General features: G+C 36.9%; 1 protein-coding gene and 1 long non-coding RNA gene across 5 annotated transcripts in view; both read right to left on the bottom strand.

Moving 5' to 3' along the window:
- LOC117243438 (inactive rhomboid protein 1) overlaps positions 1 to 24848 on the bottom strand; it is a 299403-nt gene that overhangs the window by 135942 nt on the left and 138613 nt on the right. The window lies entirely within an intron of this gene.
- Positions 1345 to 16287, bottom strand: LOC117243440. Its single transcript, XR_004495462.1, has 3 exons — positions 15965 to 16287; positions 14647 to 14794; positions 1345 to 2194 (listed from the first exon to the last, which is right to left on the bottom strand). It is a non-coding gene; the product is annotated as an uncharacterized LOC117243440 (long non-coding RNA).

The following is a 24848-nucleotide window of genomic DNA, read 5'->3' as shown; positions in this document are numbered from 1 at the left end:
CTTTGCGCATAGCATTACCATAAATTTTCTTTAAATTGTCTCTGTTCCCTGAATAAATAAAATACAAGTTTTACAATACCATATCGATACTACGTTTTCAGACGAAGAATCTCTCGAACAACGGTTTCGCGATTAAACTCAGTCACTCGAACATCGTACGACCAAAATTTCAACCCTTCGGTCGCGAGCAATAATTCTTCTTGGTTGCGAAGGTCGGTCTAACAGTTCATAAAAATTCTAGGACTTCGGAAATAAGGAGATCGCCGGTGATATTTTCATACAGGTCTGCTAACGTTCCACGAAAGTTCGCGACAAAAGGAAATAACGCCACAGGGAGAAAGGTCGCTAGGAAAATCTTGGAAGAGAGGAAAAAAAAGTGAAACTACAAATCGAGAATCGGACCAGACGAGACGTTTCCCATTCTCGATCGTCAAAGCACCAAACCATTCGTAGACGCGTGATGTTGGCCGAAATCACCGTAATAAAATCTCGTCCCAACGATTCTGAGGAAACCAAGCGAGAAGAGAAAAAAAAAAGAAAAAAGAAAAAAACATCATTTTTACGAGTCCATATGTCGTTTGGGTGGGAAGAAAGCGTTCGACAGCGATGAAGGATACCAATGAAAGCGTAATGGTGCTCGACACCCTCTTTCTATTTTGCTCGTAAAACGCGGCTAAAACACCGACTCGAGCTGCGGATCGTGGTAAAAAGCCGCGTGAAGTTAGTCGAAATGTCTTTAAAGAATGCCTATAGCTTGGCACGAAACGTGCCACGGCTGATAAAAGTCCGACCATGATCCGTAGAAAGACTACAGCTACGTGGTCCAAATGCAATTTAAGAATGCTAGCGAACGTTCTGCCAGGAATTTCCTTTTTATGATCGCTTGGGAATTTTAATGCATTGACATAAGGGTAGTCTTTATGGAAGTACGATTATAATCGTGTTGTATAGTAACATTTTAAGCGTTAATAATTCGGAAATTCTACGCGTGGAATTATTCACTTAGTGAATCAATTTCAGATGCGAGGTTTTAAGAGGTAAATTGTAAGGAGAGCAAAAACAGAAATTTTGAAGTGTGATGTAGATTCAGGTGCTGGTCCAAAATTAAAAATCATAAAATTTTGAAGATAACTCTTGTACTGATTCATGAAAAGAGAATATGTATGGAAAATTCTATAATACAGGAAATACATTTATATGAAGAGATTATCTAGCGTTTTATAATTAAAAAAAAATAGTGTACATCAAGAACCTTTTCTTACTATAATCTTTATAGTCCTCCAACTCTATTCATTACTCACATATATTTCACCTACTGTATAATTTCACTAGTAGACGCAAAATCCCGCCACCGCTCAGTATCACGTATCAAACACACATTCGATTACAAAGAACCAGCAACCATCAACACGCAAATATTTCCTAAATTATATGTCCGAACGGGAAGAAAGTCGTCGAAAGGATCTAAACATCGATAATCAACTGTCTACGATAACCTGTACTTATATCATACCTACTACATCATTTGTCAAACACAACTTTTCAAGCCCTTCGCGTGGCTGGTAATTTCGTCGAACGGCTTGCACGTTCACTTTCGCGAAACGGGCATACGCGAACGAGGGTGGCATTTTCACGGATATTCGAGTACAACCTCATTACGTTACGCGGTCGATCGACCGTCGCGTCGGGAAAGAGAAGTCCTAAACAGATTGTCCAATTCAGCGAAAAATTAGAGGTTCGGTAGATCGGCGTGCAGGCGATATGCTCTCGTTTCGAAGCCATTAACTTTTTCTCTGGTCTCGCGGATTCCCAGAGAATATATACGTGTACATATATATATAAAAGTGGTTGGATGTTACTCGCGTGACACACTTGCTAGTCCAACCACCATCCGCACCGGCTATTATTTCGTAATCCAACGTGAAAGTCGAGAGCCGAACCTCCGTAGAACCCACGAAAAGTTCGAGTGCTGGCAAAACTGTGCGCGAGTGTCTCCCGTCGTCGATGAAATTTTAATCCAATTAGAGCTCATCGTCGTTTTCCGCTCTCGTTCCTCCTCTCGAGCTATCGCCAGCCCCCGCGCCTCTCTTCTTCAACCTTTCCTCTCCGTCTCTTTCATTTCAGGTCCCTCCGTCTCTTTCTTTTTAGGTCTTCTCGTCTCTCTAGCTTTGGTAATGCGGGTGCACTCTAAAAGCTAAAATCAATAAGCGTTGACTACGAGAACGAGCACTTAAGATAGCCCCAAGATAATGACGCACCGCCGCATGAATAATAGAGGCGGCGCTTCTTTTAACCCCGCCGAATTTGCGAGGCAAAATCGCGCAGAGGCTAATCGATACGCGAACACCATCGTCCTCTCTCCACGCTTTTTCTCTTACAGTTTCGTCGTCTTGTTGGTTAGGTTAGAAAGCAACGAGTGCCTCGAATATATTTGCACACCTGAAGTTCTCTTTGGGAAATAAGGAACGAAGTTGGGAATGGTTTTAAATTAAAATACGAGAAGCTGCTGAAAGCAACGATGCTGTAACGAGTGGTTTCTCTCGATAAAACTCAGTTCCGTGTGTTTTAGATTGCTTACGTTACTTTGACTATTTTTATATTATACACCTACTGGATGGGGTAAGTTTGTTTGCAACTATGATTTTTAAAATAGTATCATTTGATATCTTAGAATTTTTCACTGCGCTTTCGATTCAATGAACAATTTTTTATTCTGGCAGATGACAGAACGGACTAAAATGATCTTTAAAAAAGTGACGTTTTTTTAATAGTATGTTAGAATAATGGAAGTTCTACTGTACGTATAATCTACTGAAAGATCCGTCTTTGTCAATGGACAATTCTCCAGAAATTTTGGTTACATTTGTGCTGGTAATTATGAAAGTGGCGTAAGTCGAGAAATCAAAAATATCGAGATTTTCATTTGTCTTACGTTCCATCGACTTATCACTTTTTGCTAAACAGCTGTAAAATGAGCAACGCTGTGAAGATGTCACTTTCATATTTATCTATGGAGATTCATATTTGTTTCGGCAGTAGTGTAAATCAGGTGTTTTTTCTGCGTAAGCTGTGAGATATTTATGAGAAATATATAATTAGATATTTTCGTTGTATGATGATACAACGTATAAAATATTTTATGAAACATCAATAGATCCTGAAACGGAATTTCATATTTTAGAATCATCATCGAAAAGAAGAGGACCAATATTATATTATAACTTACAGGTACCTTCATTATATGCAAGTGAGAGATTAATGACAAAAAAAGCAAATAAATATATAATGGATCTACTAACTTACATTCCACCGATTCGTCATGAATACTTTAAAGCCCTTAATATGCTTGAAAATTTTGTTGTCGAAGCAAAAGACGATTAATAATTATTTATGCAAAATTACAATATATGTATAATATATAAATAAATAAATCCGTTTGTTTTTAGGTTGCTTACGTAATAAAATTCATTATTATCTATTATCATAAGTCTCTAACTAGGATATAATATGAATTTTGAAAATGGTGTAAGTCATTTAAGTATCTAAAAAACATTTTCGAATAAGTTGCCCATAAAGTTGTACAATGATATACAAATCTCTCTCTCTCTCTCTCTTTCTCTCTTAGAGGATCGCATATTTTACGAAACATTTTATTCTACAATGGAAATTCTACTATTTTTTAATACGCTCGAACGCGAAAGTCTAAGTATCTGGAAACAAAATATATATAACTTACAATAGTTTCATAATCACTGGTGTATTTAAACACAAATCGCCACAGGTAAGTTATAAAAATCAAAATTTGGAAGATTTATCCAGCATCACATCGTATATGGTTTACAAATATCTCACACTATCTACATAACAGGAGAGTAACAAATAAATAATCAAAAGTAACAAATACCACATATCAGTTTTTCAAAAAAAAAAAAAAAAAGATAGGGGAGACCTCTCTTTCGAGATGCTCAATGACAAATGCATTTTCTAAATGATTAATAACACCACGACCATACTAAACAAATAACACACGGCTGTCGTGGCGAATAGCGTTTCTGATATATCGCGTGTCATTAATGGACCGATACGATTAAAAATTGAAGTTTCCGCGTATTCCAGTTGATCAAAAATACGAAAAACAACCAGCGTGTGTCATTCGCCAATCCTCATCGCCCAATTTTCTGTCGATATTCTAAAACAAAGTGGCCGAAGGGTCTGGAACGTGCAGGTTGCCTGGCCACCGGAAAGCTTCGCAGTAAATAATTCAGCAGCGAGACAATACAACGTATCGATCGAGCCACAATCACGAAACTCTTCGTTGGACGTGTGACGATGCATTCAGCATCCGTGTTTCGTTGTTTCGTTTGAAATGGAATCTTCCATTGAGTCGAACGAAAAAGAATTGAGCAGTTCAAGTGATGCAACGATGCGAGTAAAAAGAGTTTTCTTTTTTTTGTAGTGAGAAAAGATGTAAATTTTATGTAGAATGTAGCGATAAAACAATGTTTTAGTTACTAGAATTATTGCAAGAGATAGAAATAAAATTATAAGCCTCGATATCGCTACAATTGAAAAAGATAAAAACACAGCGTCTGTAATTTATCTGGATGTATACAGGATGTCTCACAAAAAATTACTACAAGCAGTTTTCTCTGAAATCATCTTAGATATCGGCTTGAATTTTTTTATAAACCAAATGGTTCAAAGGGACTTGGAGTACAACAAATTTGAGAGGATGGGTCTCCAGGCAGTAGAAAGGGTGCAACCTTGAATTTCCTTAGTGGAACGACATATTAACATTTGTTATTCAAATAGCTGCTAAAAGAAACCCATCCGTTCAAGTAATAAATTATGCACGAAGTTCAAAATTAACAAACATACACTTTTTATTAAAAAATTCTCATATTTGACACTTACAACATCTACCATTACAAGTCGCCAACTAATAGCAAGAAAAAGTGAAGAAAAATTCATTTAGCATTTCGATTGATCAATTAAACGAGAGAAATTAAGGAAGCAAGAATAAAAAAAGAAGCTGTGAAAAAAGGAATAAATGAGTAGAGTGAAGCGGAAAATAGCCAATTTCAAAAATAACAGATTAGACATTGACAAAAACCTCTCAGTCTCTTTTCCTTTCATACTTCCTCGCTTTATCTGTCTCCTTCCATCGCTCGAATCCTTTGAGACGCAACGAAGAGAAGTCAAAGAAGCCTATGAAAAGGTTGGCCGCCTTGTTCGCCCGCCTGTTCCAACCCTCTCCCCTTTCCTTTTTTTCGTTTTAATACTTCAGCAACCATTCTCCGCGAAGAATGTTTCCAACGTCTATGGAATCCGAGGATACGGTGCTTACGGTGCCTTTCGAAAAGCCAGGAGCAACGGCAGCATGGTGGAAAGTGACTGAGAAACTGGGAGAATGGATGCAGGTATGCGAAGAGCCGGGCACACGTCGACGCTGCATTATCGATTTACTACAACCACGCCGTGCACCGTCGCCGCGACATTTCCTACGCGACAGAACGCTCCTCGGCTCTCTCCTTGCCTGGTCTATCCACGTTTGCCTACGCAGAGGAATTCGAAAATGTGATGGATTCGACGCGATTTAACGAAAGACCGCGCCTCTTACGAATCACCGGTGGAAGCTCTCTGATGCCAGGCACGTGGAATAGAATCAGAAATCGAATGGATGGAGAAAATTCTCGGGATTCGTGGTATTCGGGAACGATGAAAGTAACACAAAGAACTCGAACGCGATAAGGTGATTCCTTGGTTGCAAATTGTGGGAATAATAGGTCACTGGAACAACAGAAAATTCGGTGCATTTAGATTTACAAGGGAAACGATGGAGAATTTATCCTCGATAAGGTGATTCGTAGTTGTAAATTATTGCAACGGGAAGATTTGTGTAAAGTGTTTGGAAGAGAAAATTCGGAGAATTTGTAGTTTCAAAAAAGATTAAGAAAGATTACACGAAAAGTCAAAAGCGTTTAGAACGGAAAGGAATAAAAATTTCTAAGAATTTTTCATCTTAAAGAAACACAAGGAATTATATATAAAGAGAAATCTGGTTATAGAGAGTCAACCAAAGAACTTATCCTTAGAGTAAACTTTTTGACAGGGCTCGAAAAGCTTCTTTAAATCCCCTATGCCTTTCTCCTAATGGGTATAGAAACCTTTTCTGAGCATCAGATTAGCAAAATCGCTCTTGTCAGAAGTTCGCCAAGTTACAAAGAGTTGAAGCTCGACTTGAAATTCTGCCATTCAAAAAGAAACGAACGCGGAATCAGTCAGATACGGAAGAAGGTTGCTCGGTTCTCCAACACGCAGACGATAGTCAGACGAAATACTCGTGTCGAATTTCCATTTCATCCGATCGCGATTCCCCTTTCACCGAACAGTAGAAAACGTTTAGGTGCAGAACCGCCCTATTTCTTTCTCTAACTCTGTATGTGCGCTTCGATCGCGGTGCACGAGTAATTACATGCGTCAGCTGGTCTCTGCAGTGGCGCACACAACAAAAGCAGCCGGATTTTTTCGTTCGCCAAGAAATCCCAGACTCATTCCATCCGAGATTACCGTCAGACACGTTCATTGTCTCGTGCCAGTTCACATTTATCCGCCGGGGTCACCGTCGCAATTCCGCCATTTATCCCGCTACTCCGGCTCTTCCGTTGCTTATGGGGGTTTACCACGTTTACCCGCGAATCGTATTTTTCAGCCGCGCAACGAAGGGACATCAGGCCCCACTGTCGCGTGAAGCGATAATTAATTAACGCTACGAAACGTGGAAAAGCTCCACTTCCCGGATGACCGTGCAATTTGTTCTGCCGTGTGCGTCGTGGCGTACAAAGGTGATTTTTCTGGATTAACCCTTCAGATATAGTCGCCGCCGATAGCTGAAACGGACATTTAAAATGTGAAACACGACTGCGCTTACAATTTGTCAGAAGCTGATCAAGCTGTAAAGAGTTAAAACAAAGGATCAACGTTGCGTTAACGCAACATTTGACTTTTCTCAGTCAATTTACATAATTAACTTCCGTTTTTTTAACATTCTGACGGCAAAAGGAAACTTCAAAGGAGCAATGTTTTATGTAAACTTTTAATTTCCTCGCGGAACGAATATAGCCAAAGAATTATGCGATGTTACCGTTGACAGGCTGTCTTTTTTTTTTTACCCGTCTGTGCATTTCTTCCCGTCATGAAACACGAAGTTTACTCATCATCCGGGGAAAACGTTCCCCAGCTCCCACAGGTGGCTTTAGAAGCCGTGTATCAAGCGTGTTTGCTCGAGGAATGTTTGTGCGGTCTGTCGTGAACATGCAAACATGTCTTAATTTCCATGCATAGAGGCTTCTCTGCCCATGGCATCAATATTTCCAACGTTTCAATGAGAGGTTCTTCGGAAAGAAGCCATATTCCGTGTAGAATAAGCGAATAGCACAGAATTGTTGTAGGCTTCAATCAAGATTTCACCATAGACGTTGTATCATACCATACAGAAGATGGAAAACTGAAGATAATTGAAAAATAGCAAAGCTTTTCTTTGAATTTGCAAAGTTTCGTTTTATAATTTTATTATATTTTATAATAAAATATAATAATTTACACATTATTTCGTAAATGATACAATTCTTCAGTTTTCTTGTTTATAGAATCTTGTAAAAAATTAGTGATGACCGATATTTTTTTATTTCTTGAGATAAATATTTCTATCTCAGAGTTAACTTCTTCAAAAAAATCTCAATCATTGCAACACATTCGAATTTTCTTCAAACTCACGAAATTTCCGAATAGAAAGATCTTGCATCTCGGTTTACAGTCACTCGTTCGGTAGAGAATTTCATCAGCATCGCTACTAGACGAAATATTAATCCACTACACCAAGATTATCTCTTTTCCCATCCCAATTTTCCGACCCTCCTATCACATCGGGCTTTTCTCTTTACAAACGACACCGTAGCACGCGCAAAACATCGCTGCACCATACTTCATCGCCATCCAGCCAACACAGCGTCGTTTCAACCGAAATAAAACCTTGGCTACGTTATCCGCCAGGAATCGAACTCTTCAATTACGCGAGGTAACGATCACAACCGAGTCAGGCTACAAAGCAACAAACAACCTGTACACGCGCATACATGTATATCGTGAAAAAACGGCAGCAAAGTATCGAGATTTTATTTCCATCAGCGTGTTCTCATGACGTATTTCTCAAAGCGTCGCGAGACCCCGGTTTCCAAGAATTTATCTGAAATTCGATTTAGTGCGCGACGCGACGCATCGACATCGAGTCGTGATTTGCATGCCCTCTCGAAAACAAGACTGTCTATGGGTTGAAACGCGGAACCGGCCCGTCCCACCTTCGATTCACTCTAACGAAAGGGGTGAACTCGTACAGGGTTCCATGAATATTTCATACGTATCTCGCGGTGTATCGGCAACTCTTCCCACCCCCAATTCTCTCTCTCTTTCTCCCTTTCTCCATCATCTTTTTTCTGTTCGAGCTCACGCTTTGTAAAACAGGCTGGCGCGAATGAAAAAGCTTGCTGCGTATGCGTCGTATAATTTCGAGGTTGATTCTCGACGCGACAACCCTCGCAATATCCCTTAACATTCTCCTTAGAAGCGGCACAGGAATGGTTCTTTAAACCGGTAGCTACGTTTCCTTTCTTTCGTTCTTTATTTCCTTTTCTTCTCCCTTTTTGTATTCCTTTTCTTTTCACTGTGTTTCGTTTTCCCTCGCATTTTCACCCCACCATCATAATCAGAACCGACAGAGCCACAACGTTCTCTGGCCTCCCGTGAATACTTGCCGTCCTTTTTTACGATGGAAATTAACGGGGTATAATGTAAATCCTCTTTCAACCTCCCACCCCCAACCCCTTTCGTGTATCCTTTATGCGTCGTAATGCGGATCTCGTCTCCGCGGCGTACTGTGTAATTAGCGTGGTAAATATGTATAAAACGTAGCCGGGCTTTCAGCGATAACAATCTTCCGCGGCGAACGACGCGATGTCGGGAATTTTTCTTGAATAATTCTGTTTTAAAACGAGCGGATGGCGCAGCGTGGAAAATCGAGACGAGTCGGTGTTTCGTTGCCGCTACGAGGAGAGAGGACACGGGGAAAATGAAATTTTCCACGGTTTCTCGACTCTCAACGTCATGGTTGTCCTTTTAGAATCACGCTTATCTCTATCTCCTAGCTAAGTTGATTTTTTGTCAATCGTGTTTTTCTATCGTCAAAAGGTTGCCTAAGTTTGCAAAAAAGATATGCAAGAATCTTAACACACTGGCTCGCGAAAGTATTTGAACATCGACCATAGCATATTTTATGCGAATATTGCGCGTCTTATGTGAAACATTTTAAAATTTCATTAGCGATGAAACGTAATCATATTAACCAAAGAAACCAATCCGGGAATACATATATAAATTATAGAATATTTATTTCGAACATATATTTAGTAGAAGTTAATATGCCGCACGAATAGTTAATTGTTATCTCCGATAATAGCGAATAAAATGATGATTATTTTTATCTATAACTTTATGGTCAAATTATATCTCGCAAAAAATTGGAGTAGTGGTGTATAGAAATATGTTTTACGGATCTCCATTAAATCTCAATCTTTATGGAGATTGATGGAGACTTAATGAACATGTATGAAAAATCATATCGTTATCTTTAATAACAAAGAATAAAATAATAACGACTACTCTTATCTGTTATCCTTTTATGATCAAGTTATATCTCGCCAAAAATAAACAAGTATCTAAATACTTTCGAATGGTAGTGTATAAAAATATGTTTTATGGATGTCCATTAAATCTCAATCTTTATGGAGATTGATGGAGACTTAATGAACACTATTCTCTTTAATAGACCGATCTTTTGTCCCGTTTTATTTCTCTTCTTAATCCTAACTGCTTTTAATAAAATAAGACATAATTGGCCAAGAAATGAAACAACTTTCTTGAAAGTTTCGCTCGTAAAGCTAAAGTTGGAGCGAAGAAGTAAAACGTTTTAATTTCCATCATACCGGAATTTTATGTATATCCTTCGAAACTTTATCGCTAAGCCTTATTTTTATTTTCCTCAAGTTGCTTCAGATCCCATCTACATTTACAAGTTACAAGAAACCCGCTATCGATGCATGCGATTTTAATTCAGAATTCCATCGGCGACCTCCAACGACTACGTCGAGCTCGCGGTATGTACAGACAAATCGTGGAATCGATAACGACAAAGTTTCGAATTCTACAACGAGTATTACGCGAAAGTATCAGCGTACAGGTCGAGTAAGTCCGACCGCGACATTATACAGTCGACGCTAAAGTTATACCAAGCGTTTGCGAGGGCGGCATGGAAACATTTCCGGTAGCTTCATTCAAATCAGAAGAATAAATAACGAAGAGGCGACCGTGTCAATACGTCAGCATCGATCGTTTGCTAAAACTTGCCTCGTTAAGGAGTCATCAGCCAGAGGAGAAAGCCATCTAGATGTGCCGCGACAAGAAAAATTCAAGCCCAAGAGTATTTCGATACGTTCCGAACTCATTTGCAATGTTGAGAAGAAATGAGAATTCGATATTTTAATTTCACTAGTACGATACGTGGACGTATTTTTTTATAACCACTGTGAATACGCGATTATCAAATCACAGTGTGTCTTACCTGGGTTATTTCAAAAGTTAAGTTGTTATATTTATAAGTTCAGTTATATGTATTGCTCCTATGGTCACTAAATGTATGATTTAGGGTCAGAAATTTAACGACCTTCAATTTGACTCACGAAGGAACATCCATCGAACAACGAAACAGAAATAATAATATAACAATGCAATATAAAGAACAATACGATTCAATCTGGAATAGACCTAAGTAGTCGCCGTCAGAAGTTACAAGCTAAAATAATCTCTACTGAATAATCTACTTTAATACAAAGTAATATACCGTTAAATGCCCAAGAGCGTAGTTTGAAATAATATTATTATTCCAACAATTTCCCACGATTGCCAAGAAACGGGAGTCCTCGAAGAGAGACGAAGAAAATCCCGCGTTCGGAGCGCGACGTATTAAAAAACAATGAACGCTTCAAGTTACCAGTGACGGCAACTACAAATACTCTCGTCGAAGTTAACAACAGCCACTTTGAAAGGATGCAGCTGCAGCTATACGCCTAATTCCCAGGCCAGTCGTTCACACCGCAGTCGCTTTTCCGCTATGCGTTCGAGAAACGCAACTTTACCAACGACCTTTCCTGCCGTACGTTTAATTCCGAAATCAGTTTCACCGTGCAGTTGAAATAACTTGCCCGGAGTTCGCCGCCAGAGAATATCTCAGCTTCCTCAGCTCAGGCTACTATTTCTTTCTCTTTCTCTCTCTCACTCTCTCTCTCTCTCTCTGTCTCTCTCTCTCTCTCTCTCTGTCTCCTGACGAGAGTCATGAGACGGAGAAAACTGCCAGAAGGAGAAAGGGGTAAGCATGACAAACTGGCGTGCTTAAAATTAACGAAACGTTATGTACACTTTCGTCAAAAACAGCAAGGAAATTTATTAGTGTTGATAACTATGTAGTAACTTGCGACTTGCAAAATTTCATTAGTAATATTAGTTGAATCGTACAAAAAGATTTTGATTAGTTTCGTTTTATTGAGTGAAACTTTAGTTGCACAGGTGAATTCGTCTAATCAAAACCACCATCTACTTGGATAATGGGATGCAACATTTGATTGAAAAATAGAAGAAAATTAGAGATAATAATGGAATCTGCTTTAGTCGTTATGATTACAGCGTATGATTTATAAATCAAATTTGTCCGTCGTTTGTAATGTATCAATTTCGAATTAGTTATTTCACGTTATTTATATCAGTTACAAAATATATAAAGCAGCAACTTTTCTTCACACGCAATACAGTTTGAGTAAAATTAATACTGGGTGTAGGAATATACTCAGAACTAAGCTATTTCCTTTTCTTAATAAGTCCTACGAAGATTGCACGAGCCATAGTGTAATTGCACCGAACGCTACGACACACTGCTTTAATCTACCACCAATTAACCCTCGAACTGACAGAAGGCTATTAAACGTACCACCAATTTCAAGCGTCTAAAAATTACTCGGCAAATTACTTGTCTCAGTTCAGTTTTCACCGTATGCAATTGGCGAATATCAAGAGCGTTCCAGCTTCAGTTAACCAATCTTAAGAAAACTGACTTTCCACACATCCTATCTACATCTTTATGAATAACTAAATAGTTTACGAATAGCAACATTTGTAAACACGTTCTATGAATATATTATTTGTGTGATATGAAACATTTCGAAACTTCATTAGCGCTGTAACGACAACCAACTATCCTATTATATTGGTAAATTTTGAAAGTAATCTAAAAATGTATATAGAAATTATTATATATATTTAAAGAAAAAGAGAAACCAGCAGCATGTAATAGAATTTTTTCACATGAAGCTTTGGTTTTTAGCAAAATAACTCTATCCCTCTGCACAATATTTTATCCCTTTGACAATATTTTATATACAATAGTTGACCAACGACTTCGGAACATTTTTGAAATGGAAGTTTTTGAAGCGAAAATTACCTGCTACCCTATGAAAAGAATGATTGAAAGGTAATTTTATAGCCAATATCCTCCGACATAAATAGCCATTTTTTGAAAATTGCTTGACAACAATAAATTATATCTATTATCCTATCGAAAGGATGTGTTACGCCACGAGGCTGTATTTTCTAACCGTCGCTCGTGGTCCTACAATATCGCAGGCAGATCGTCTTATCTGCCCGCCGGATCATATACAATGGTCTGACGAGCAAAATCAAATAGTCTAACGAATTCATTTAGAGATATCGTAAAGTTGTATCAACTTTCTGTAATATATTCATCATTTTATTATCAAATATATTATTTTATGTTAACCTATTAATGCAGTGTTACATTCATTGAACCACTTCTGTTATCTTAATCGAAACAGGGGAATGACTATTTCGCGACGTCGATTAACAGAATCGTATCGAGAATTTACGCCTCTCGCTGACGCGTTTTCCTAGCGACCGCGTCTCTCCGCGAACGGTCGTAACAGGATGATTAGACGATAACTTATAATTTTTTTATTCATGCAACCTAATTATCTACTAAAACGAATGGCTATTTCTCGGAAACAAGTTAACAACGAAACATACTTTGATTGACGCGTTCAATTTAAACCTTGAATAAAGAGAAAATACATATATACTGTTCTGAAATTATGGCGGAAAAATTCAAGATATATAGATTAAGAAACAAATGCGTCATACCTAACAAACTCTTCGATGATCAGTTAAATCTGTGGATGAAGCGATCCGATTGTATATGGCAAATAACGTGATTTAACAGAGGCGTGACGTGCCACAAATCGTGCAACAGCGTGAGTGGAATCTGGATAGCCGGAGAGGAACGCGACACGAGGAGCACGAGGCGATGCAAGGAAGCAGCCCAACACGACCTGACATGATTTAACAGAATTCTACGGAGCACCTATGGAACTACGAGAAACACACAGAGAGAAAGAGAGAGAGAGAGGCAGAGCGATTCGACGAGAGAACGTGTGCGAGGACGAGAGTAAATCAAGCACACGTGACTCGCGGCGGCGTTAACCGCTCTCACAAGCGGATATGGGATCAACACCTGCATGTATCATCGTCGTCGACGGTGTGTATTGCCGTCAGATGTACTGGACGATCGCAGATGCTCGCACGATGCTCGCTTCGTACGACAGTTGCTCGATGTTGTATAAGCATCCGGGACTCGGCCACTGAATGGGTTTGTCAAGCTTTTAGAGACGAAGTATCGAGTGGCAAGATTTACTGTACATACTGAGAGATTCGCGATTAACATGCTTGCCGAGGATGACGACATATGGTGGTTCCGATTGCTTAAGGCATGGTGACATGACGTCGTCACGATTTAGCACCGATAACGTTACGCGATTCAACAAAATGCACATACTGCTCGATATTATTAGAGGATAGTTGCTGTGAACGATTCTATTATATTAACCGAATATATAGAATCGAAGAAATTCTATAAGTTTAATGGATTGAGTATGGTATTATTTCCATGATACTAAATACAGATTGATTTTAAGATAATTGCACAACAAGCTGTACAGGTATAAGAATTGGATATAAAAGTTAAAGTGACATAGAGAAATCCCCTAGTTGATTTGAGCAACGATAGTAAATGCTTAATGTGAATATATCTTTCTAATGACGAATAACATCTAACGAAAGGATGACTTCAATGTCTTTTGTTACTTTTGCTCAGAATGTATTTATATATTAAATATTTGAAGATTCTTCGTTTTGTGTACATATCCGTTCTGTTTCGGCTTTAAGATAATTACAGCGCGTTTAACTTAAGATATTCTACATCTTAATCTTCGAATATTTGAAGGATTATTGTAAGATTAGAAATAACTATTAGAGAGATCTATAACTTTCATTTTAAAAGCAAAGAGGATATAATGTGATGAGAATTAAGAATTATATCGCAGATATTTCACATAAAACGCAATACTTTTCAATAGTTACGCAATCTAGTACGACATAATAAAGTTGCAATGATATTATCTGGCGTGTTCTACTCACATTTTGTTGACGAAGCGAGCAAGAGGAAATTAGAAACACATCATCGAGCGGAGTGAAGGTAATCGTCGAGAACTCGTTTCGTGGAATACTCGCCACAATTTCACTTCCATTTCACCGTGTTCTCGTAACGAATTGCGTTCCTTGAGATCTACGTTATAAATTTTCCTTTAATTTTACTTCTCTTGAAAAAACTAGTTCAATATTTCAAACAAATATTTTTGCAATGATTAATACTAATTAAATTGATCGTAATATACACATACACCGTTCTTTGCAATAATTTAATTCTTTTCTAATTTAGACTGACAGAAAATGATATAAAAATGAAATATTTCTGTACCTGTGATATATTGATATTCTGAGATGTGAATCGTACGACGTACAACTGTAAACTATTCATTGATATTGGCGATAATATACAATACATGCGTGCATCTACGGTTGTGTTATTATTATTGCTTTCATGAAGGACTCGGAACAGATAAATATATTCTGCGCCTTAAAATAATAATTTGAGACTTCCCTTATATCAATGGAACTTCTATGTGGAATTATAATCTTAAATAATTGAAAACATGTTTGTAATTTAAAATGTTTCAAATATTATCTTTTAAAATATAGAATTGTGTTTAATATCAAATAAATTTTTTGCAAAATAATCTTAGTATTACCCAAATATAGAAATAAACTCATCATATCGGGTGACTGCATAGGGCGGATTTAAATCTGAGTCACGATTATCTCAAATAAGGAATCACACGTACTAATCATATGAACACAGTATCTCTTTTATCGTCTTATCTTCTGATATAACTCACAAGTACATTTTTGCAAGATAAGAAAGCGAAAAATGTCCACAAGACTTTATTATATTATGCTGTTTACTATATTGTAACATAATAATCTAATTTTTATTTCAATCCATAATACAAGTACAAGTAAGTAAGTAAAGTAGTACAAGAAGTAAATAAATTCATTTATTAAAGCTACATTTCATACAATGTACATATATGAATATTTATAGACACTAAAATATAGAAAAACTCGAAATGAATAAAGGAAATGTTTGTCTCTTTTCATTCATTCACAAAATACCGGTCTACCAGTCAGCCATTGTTCCCCTTCTTTTTTTACCAAACACTACATTCAATTTTATTCATCAAAATTAACATGTATTCAGAATAAAATTGAAATACGTAATAACAAATATAAGAGTTTCAAAACGATGTATGTAATTATTACAATTATTTCCGCATATCGAATAAATAACGTTCTAAATCAAAATTTTTTTAAATATAGAGACGCTTTACGTGCTTACCTGCGCTGTTTTGACTCAAGTTGTTAGGCTCTTCTTTCGCTTGACACCTTAAACGCTCGTCGTGACTCTCTATTTTCCTGTCTAAGGTGCTACTATTAATAGAAATTACATATACCGAGGAAATAACGTGTCCTTTGCACTTTGTCTGTGAAACTACGTAACACGGTACACTGATTACGCGCAACATTCATTGAAATAATTAGAAAAATTTACTTTGCGATCGACAAGCTGTGCCACTGACCATGGTCTCTGGTAAACTGCGCGAGTAGGATGCGCAGTAGGCCAGCACACGTGTTCTTTGCGGCATTATGCTTGATACTGGCGACAGCTGTGGACCAGCCTTCCAAGACATAACCTTTTCCAACAATACGTACTATCATTGGCGAAATAGGGTCAATGCTCCCGTCAATCTAAATTACGCGGTTAAATTCTTGACCTTGTCTTTCCAGTCTGTTAAAATCTTCGCCTTTCTTATCGAATTTTTAACAAAACTGTTTGGCGATACAATTATTTCAATTTTATATTATCGGGATGTTGGATGAATTCGTAAAGAAATCTGTAAAAAAGTTTAAAGAAAAATTTTTTAAGTTTGATCTACATTTCATAAAATTAGAACTTTATTAAATAACTTGCGTTTTTATATGGTAACTTTTGTAACTTTATGGTAATTTCATGATTTCGTTTGTGAAGAATTTTAGGTCTTTTTCGTATACAATGTCCAACTAGTAACATTTATTCGAATTAAACATTTCGTTATTTCTTAAATGTTTACAGTTTTGGAAACGCAACGATCTTTCTGAATTATTCAATACGTTATCTTATACACGCATCTTAATTAATTATTATGAAAGAAATATTTTGTTACATATTTATTTTCCTTTCAGTATATTCAGTATACGCAATAATTACAGTAGAAGTAAAGAAAAAAGAACTGTATAAGATCATAATGGAGTTACGAAGGTAAATACGTTTTACAATTTTAACTTTTTCAAAGAAGAACATTGTACTGTAACTTTACTATAGTAGTGGCATTGACGGCATAAAAGAATCCAGAAAAAGAAAAGTATCGTGGACAATGACAGCAGCCACGATTGCTGGCGCAACAAGGATACTTCGCATCTAAATTCAACGATCGCAACGAGGAGAAACGTTGGTCAGAAGAAGAGAGGCGAACCTTACGCAATCAATTTCCAGGTGAAAGGTTCCAACGTGTGCATGGGAATTTACTTACAAAGGCCGTCATTTTACTGTAACATTTTCTCAATTTCTTTATTTAAGTTTTGTAAAAGGTGGAAAATGAAAAATTTGCATTTAAAAGAGGTAGAATACTTTCGTCCCTTATATCATATTTATTAATTATAAAAGGAAGAAAATATTGAATATAAATATTAAATAACATAATATTACAAAATTGACATCAAGAGCTGTTAAAACAATGTAAGTAAAAATTAGAAAAAGCGCTTTGGGAATGGGAAATCTGCACTTGTGAATCCACAGCATAATTAGGTAGAGAAGGGAACGCGAAATTGTTAAACGCATTAACGTCGAATTTCAGAGGCGACGCACGCAACCTAATTTAATTGTGCCTAGCTGATCGAAGCTGCGGACAATTAATTAGCGATGTGCCGGACATTTCGCGAGGAAATCCGACAGGTGGACACGACCATCTGCTAAGTTCTGATTACTGATTAGGCCTCCTGAACGCGACAGGTGGTCGAAATTTGTCCTCGTTCCCTTATGAAAAAGTCACGAAAATCTATCCGCGCTTCCGAATCTGTCGTCATATTGCATTAACTATGAACTATATGCTTTTCCATGGACATGAACTTTTGCGCGAATATAGTACGGAGAAATTTAATATGATGATGTCAGAAATTGAATTACCTGATTAAATTATTTCTTGTAGCGTTCTCTGTCGTAGAAGGTGCATTTGTTAAAAATTTTCAAAGAAAGAAGCAACGTGAAAAAGTGATCGTGTCTGGCGCAGTCTCGATGAAAATTTAAATTTTAAAACTGTCTTTAGCTACTCGTAGCTTGAGTATTTCCATTGTGTGCATTCGAAATAGCGCACACTCCGGAAGGAAATTCACACAGCAACTCTCGAAACGTCGTATATACATAAAACGCAAGGTTTCGGCTTCTTCAAGAATTCCTTCGTATATAGTATGAAATGATACACGCGCATACATCTTGTTACCTGAATTCTCCGTCGAATATCGCTATAAAATCCACAATCTACAAAGGGGATAAGAAATGAAAGCGAATTTCTTGATCTTTGAATCCGATTCTTCAGGAATATTCTACGTGACAAGGCGAATAAATTCTCATAGCGTGGTATTCACGTAACAGAAACGAACGTTAGAATCGTGATAATTGAACGAAGATAGAGTATATCGTTTCCGTATGATAGTGCCATTAACCGAGCATGATAAACGTAAATCATAGGTACAGTTGTTTTGTGGACAATATTATTGTTCAGGTGGAAGCTGCCGCTGTTATCGGACGACTGATTTGCACGTTACGCTGCAATGGTAAATTCGAGCTATCCATATGGGCGCATTTAGGGCAACAACGCCCACACGCACGACTTATTTATACTGAATGCAAATTGATATGTGTACATCGTGCAACGGGGGTATGTACACATGCCTGACGCCGGTGATTGGCGTTCGATGCGTTCTCTTGCGAACGGTCCGGTTTAATCGGCCGTTCAAAATCCTGGACAATTATGAGCGCCGTGCAAATACCTTGACAATCGCGGAATATCGCAAAGTATTGCTCACGATCTAACGATAATCCCAATTAATTCACGATAAACGATAAAAACTGTAAGACTAGAAAGTCCACCAATCTACAAAACAATGTCTTAAAGCCTTTTGTTCCCTTTCCTTTTTCAATTAAAAAATTTATTTCAGAATGTAGAATTTCAGAATTGGAATTTGTAGAATAGTTTTAGGATTGGAGAATAATTCTTGACAAGTAATGTGAATTTGAATTTTTTTATCGATTTTGCAGCCGAAAATTCTGAAAAATTCACAGACGCCACTGGGTAAAATATTCCTGATCTTTTTTCATAAATTTTCATTGAAAAGAACAAACGAAGGACAGTTTGAGTTGTAACTATCCTGATAATAATAGGGCTTAGCGGGTCGATACTCGGCAGAAAGAAGTTTTCTTCGAGAAGATTATCCAATGATATGCAAACCAAATCAATTTGGTTTGAGAGAATTCATAGGAATTCTTTCATATGTCCTAGCATCCAAGTATTTAAACATAAGAAGACCTCAATCGATGCATGGAACCGAACGAAATATGATTTATGTGCAGTTCATCGTGATGGATGGATGGCTTATCAAACTTTATTACCGAATACGTGGAAGCCAACGAGATTACGGGATATCGACATAAATTAGATAGGACGAGTAATTTGTTTCCAGTGTAATCACACGACAATGACCAAACTTTGTAAAATAATTATCTCCACTGGAAACAAATAGTAGAAATTTTGTACTCCATTTTCATTTCAATATATCCAATCTTTATATCTTTTCTGACAATTTCTCGTTAAATTTTCACGATATAAAATATCATAATAATTATATACATATATACACTATTATACATACAGACATCACACTGTATTAAAAAAATATGTTTTTAACAAATATTTATAATATATCCAGAATTTTTCCGGAACATCGAAAGCAAAATTAAAGCGTTCCTAGATACCTAGATGGTTCGAAATATTGATTCTCCGCTATTTGAATAATCTCCTCAGTCTTTCTTTTTTTTTTTTTTTTGCGTTACATCTGTTCGTTTTACGAGAGGATCGTTTTATACGCAAGGATTTATAGTTTGTGGAAATCCCAAGAGCAAATCCAGCATTCTAGTCTCACAGATAGCGGAGCACGAAATCGAAAAGGAAAATTAATCAGCCTGGGGAAAATAAAGAAATCGGAGGAAAGATAGACCAGCTTCACTTGTGATCGTAAACAAAATTTAAAGAGTAATCACGGAAGTTTTCAGGATCGTTATAACGTGAAATAATAAACGCGAAATGAAGCAGCTTTCAAATCTCACAATTTATACGTTTGTATAAAACGAAATATCTATTTAAATTGTCTTCGATTTAGCACTAAATTTCTATCGATTTTCAATATATATATTTTTAAAAAAATGTTATACGCATTTCATTGAAATGCTTCAAAGATCGAAAGATGCTCTCATAAAATAATTTTCTCTTGACTTCCAATACAGCGTACAGATCTTGTATTCTAATAAACTTCTTATCGAATAACTTTACCTAACAAACTTCTTACCCTTTTTTCGAAAACCGCAATTAAGGAAATTTGAAATTCAGATTTAAGATATAGTGCAAGCTTGAAAATTACAATATTGTTCGCAGCAAAATCCTTCGTCGGAATACATTTTCTATCACCGAATCTTGCAAACTATCCAAACGAGAGATGCAAGATCCGATACGCGAAATCACACTCGCTAAGGTAATCGTTTCGAAAATGGTTGCCAAATCAAGAGCTTTATGTCCAGACGATTCGCGAAATAGCAAATCACCCGTTCATGACGCCTATCTGATATGCAGTTACGCGATTACGGGATTCGCAACGATCCTTGAACTGCTGTCTCTATCCTTGCACGTTGAGATGCATGGAGGATAATACAAGGATCACCGCAGCCGGATCCTGCGGGTTTCCTCATAGTTATAACAGAATATTCGCGTTCACCGGGACGCAATCCTATTCCGTGGCATTTCCCCTTGACGATCCTGCCATTATACTGTCCATAAACGTGTCCAGGTCGATCGTTGCGGGTTTAGGATTCACCGAGAAACGGTGATGTAGTTACTTCCGTTCGTAGAAACTCTAATGACCGCGTATCCACGTTGTCACCTAGCTATAATCACTGACGGTTAATAACTTTTCAACAAGATCCCTAACAATCCTCCAACACTTATCTACCTGTCTCTGTATTCCTCTGTATGTGTATAATTTCCTGTGGTCTCCAGCGCGAAAAGATAATAATGATCCTATAGATTTTATTCTTCTTCTTTTTATTACTGGAACGTCATGGAGCTCTGTCGCTTTCTTCCTTTCCATCAACTTAATTCGTCCGAGTGAAATTTTAATTGATTCCTGATTAAAATAACACGAGGGTTCTCTTGCGCAACTGATATAATATTATTAGTGAATTAAATTATCTGATTATCCTATTCGACAAAAAGTTATGAAACTGTGAAAGAGGAGTTTATAACCTACAACTTGTTACCAATTTACTAGTATTATTTGTTAATAAGATATTAGACAAGACAAGAGAGGAACCTGCTGATTGTATCTACCTGTCTGAACGTGAACTCCTATTGTATAAACGAAAATGAGAAGGATCAGTACATTCCTATTATATAAACTCCAATTATTAAGCTACTTGTCCCCAAACAAGTTCGCATAAACGGAGCTCAACCATATTCTACTTATTCTTAACTCTTTTTCCGAAACTTCTATAGATAATAACTGTCATAACGCAACTTTTCATCTTTTTCATTCCAAATCAATCGATAGAAATATCTGGTAATTTGTATACAGAGTTTCAAGCAATAAACAAATTTTCACGCTCCTCCAGTTCCTAAATAATTATACAGAGAGGAAATTATTAGCCAAATTCTGAGTCAGAATATAAACCGCAGGAATTTAATTATCTCAAAACCGGAATGATTAAGGTAATGGCTTAAACGGAGTCTCGAAAAGGTACAGATTGAAGGTAAAAAGAGGCAGCTAGAAATTTAATAAATTTCATAGGAAGGGGTATGACACGCTTGGTTTTCTACGAAAAATGTCTCGGCGTTCCTGTGCTCCATGGAGGCTTCTAAACGCATCGCCATCAAAGGATTTGATTCTTCAAGCGGATTAAGTTGAGCGACATTGCATGAATTCCAGGTTCCCGCTTTCTCCTCTCCCGCTCGCCAAAAGACACCATCGAATGCTAAATGCTAAACTATCTCTCGCACACGGAGCCAACGTGGACTCCAACCAATTACAATTACCTTGAAGCTAGAACAATCGTTGTTTTAAGTTTATACAAGTTACGTGTAGAAGACTTGGCATCGTACGATTGGAAACGCAAATGGGAGAGACCATGTTCAAAGACAGACGCAAAACGAGATGATACGAGTTCCTTAATAGAATCTGTCAAATATCATAAAGGACGTTTGTGCAGTTATCTGCGCTACGCAAAAGTCGAGATACCTTCGAGATAAATAATAAATATGCAGAAGACCATGAAGAAACGTAGAATATGTGAACAAAGGTATTGTCTTTGAAAAGAATCGTTTCTGATAACCAGCGAATGCTTAAATAAATATTTAACATTCAATGGTTGGTTCGATTTATTCCTCTTTGACTCTATAACTCCATGTGAGTTCAAAATTACATTTATCTATACTTCTTAATACTCAAATTGTCTTACTGTCCTGTTATACCATTCCTTTGACATCAAAGAGTTTATTCATAGCAATTAATAGCCCGTAACTCTTAAGTCATAATGAGAAATTATAACAAATTAGAATTCTCTTTCTGAATAGTTTGACTAATTTTGTAAACATAATAATTAATGAAATGAAATCTTGAGTTGGGATTTCTTGTACCTACTATTACTAATTCGCTAAGTATCGCCTTTGAATTTGCCATAAATGGACAAACATTCGAATAAGACTTTATAGAAGGTTAAAACAGATTCTATAATTCTCATCTCTACAAGATTATCCTATAGAAGAAGATAAATAAAGCGTCAGCTTGTGTTCATCGATCGCGAGATCGGTTTAATTGGGTAATTCATTCAGTAGGACGATTCAGGTGTTCGATTAGGGCGATTTTTCTCAATCGTTAAGCCAAGGAGTTAGCCGAAAGGATGTTAAACCAGCGAGCGGAGCAATTTCAATTTATTCCTGTCATGCTACCGTCCCGCAGGAAGGAATTATATTGTCCGAGGGATCAGTAACTAATTAAAAGTTTCACCTCTTCCGGCATACCCTGCTCAATCAACGACAAACTAACAAGGGATGTCAGTCTCCTTTATCTAGACTTAGCTCGATGCAAGAGACGTATTAGTATTCATTATACGAGCGAATGGTTGACTCTGAACTGTACCAGGACACACGAAATCCCTTGGGAATGCCTTGAATTTCTAAACAATCCTCTCCCGTTGTTATTCAATAAGGGATCATTCCAAGAATATTTAACTCGATCGTTTGCTAATTGAAATTTATGATACAGTTTGTTCGACATAGATCGTTTCCTATACCACGTTTTAATTTCATCGGTATATTTCAATCTTTTGACATTTTATATTTTTCTTCTAACACATGAATGTATACGATGAACATAATATACACAAATCTGAAAAAAACTGCAGGTCAAGCACAATGTTTAAAATGGAAAATTCATATGAAGTTTTTAGGTGCCGGTAGATCTCGATGATACCAGAAAAATTACCGTTTGTCGGTAGTTTTGTGAAAGAATCTGTGAATAAATAATGACAATGAATTAATTCTGAAAATAAGATTGTTCATTGGCATTTAGAAGAAGAGACTAAACGCTTAATTAGTGGAATATTTCACTAAATTAAAATATTCAGAGCCCAGAGGTAGCAAATATTCTCCTCTATATTACTAAGTACATTCAATTATTCTGAATAATATTCGCGTTTCATATATCAATCAAGAACTCCGCGAAGATCATTTAAATCTATAAATATTCAATCTCTCTTCGTCTGTAATATATAAATTACACTGTGTTTCTCCTACCTTGATAAATTTTGCAATTTCCAATTTCCAGAGAGGAAGGAAAATTTCTGTATTTCTATGAACGCAAGGCGCATAACTTGCACCACGTGGATACCACGGGACAAAGAAATCTCCTAATAAGAAATTTACAGAGCACGGCTCATGAATTATTACACATGTAATAAATATCTGGTTGTACACACTGAATTCAGTAATGTCAGGAACACGACCGACCCAATGTCTTGCGATTTATGGAGTAGTAAAGCCACCCCCTGGTCAGAGTTTGTACTCCCAGAAACCACCCGCTTTAGTTTATGTAGTGACTACAGAGAAGCTAACACCGTTGCCATGACAATGGCTTGATGTTGCATGTAATTTCTGACGTTGCATTATGGCAGCCATAATGGCTTCGCTATAAGAATGATTGCATTATTACAAATCCCTTCTATCATTTTAAATAAATTATTGGTTGCCTCGATCTTTGCGTAATTCTTACGCTTCAATCATTATTCCCTTAATATATTAGGTCGTCCGAAAAGTTTCTTTCCTTTTATAAGGAAATAATGGATGCACAACATTTTCCGTTTCATATCATTTCGTCGAATTACGTATGATCCATTTTGTTCTATCAAGATAAAGATTACAACGTTCGACAGATTAGGTTTCATGTTTGTATAAAGATGCATCGTTGCAAAAGACATGTCTGTAAAAGAAAGACACTTTCCGGACAACCTAATACGTGACAACTGAATTAATATTATTCGTTTCCTACGAAACATCGTGGATTTAACTTCATCAATTGTCTCGCATTGAAGTATTTCTCTCTAGACACCAAATGACACAAAGGTCAGAAAATCAAGAAAAAATTGAAGTTATCATATTCTTTCGCGCGATCCTCGGTTAAACTTTTAAATTCTCTAGAAGATAAGAAGATAACTTTCTAATTGCAAATAAGAGAAAATAAAAGTAAAGTTTCTGGAGGTTCAACCACATTGCTTTTTTTTATTCAAGAAACAAGGATCGATGGATTCTTTATATTTGGTCCCCAGGTTCTGAAAGTATTGTTGAGTATAACGAAATTTCAAAAGAAAA

The sequence above is a fragment of the Bombus vosnesenskii genome, unplaced genomic scaffold (genome assembly GCF_011952255.1).
Source record: "Bombus vosnesenskii isolate JDL3184/JDL3185 unplaced genomic scaffold, Bvos_JDL3184-5_v1.1 scf7180000013265, whole genome shotgun sequence".
Lineage (NCBI taxonomy): Eukaryota > Metazoa > Arthropoda > Insecta > Hymenoptera > Apidae > Bombus > Bombus vosnesenskii.
Note: the sequence above shows the minus strand (reverse complement) of the source record. Positions and strands in the feature narration are given on the sequence as shown.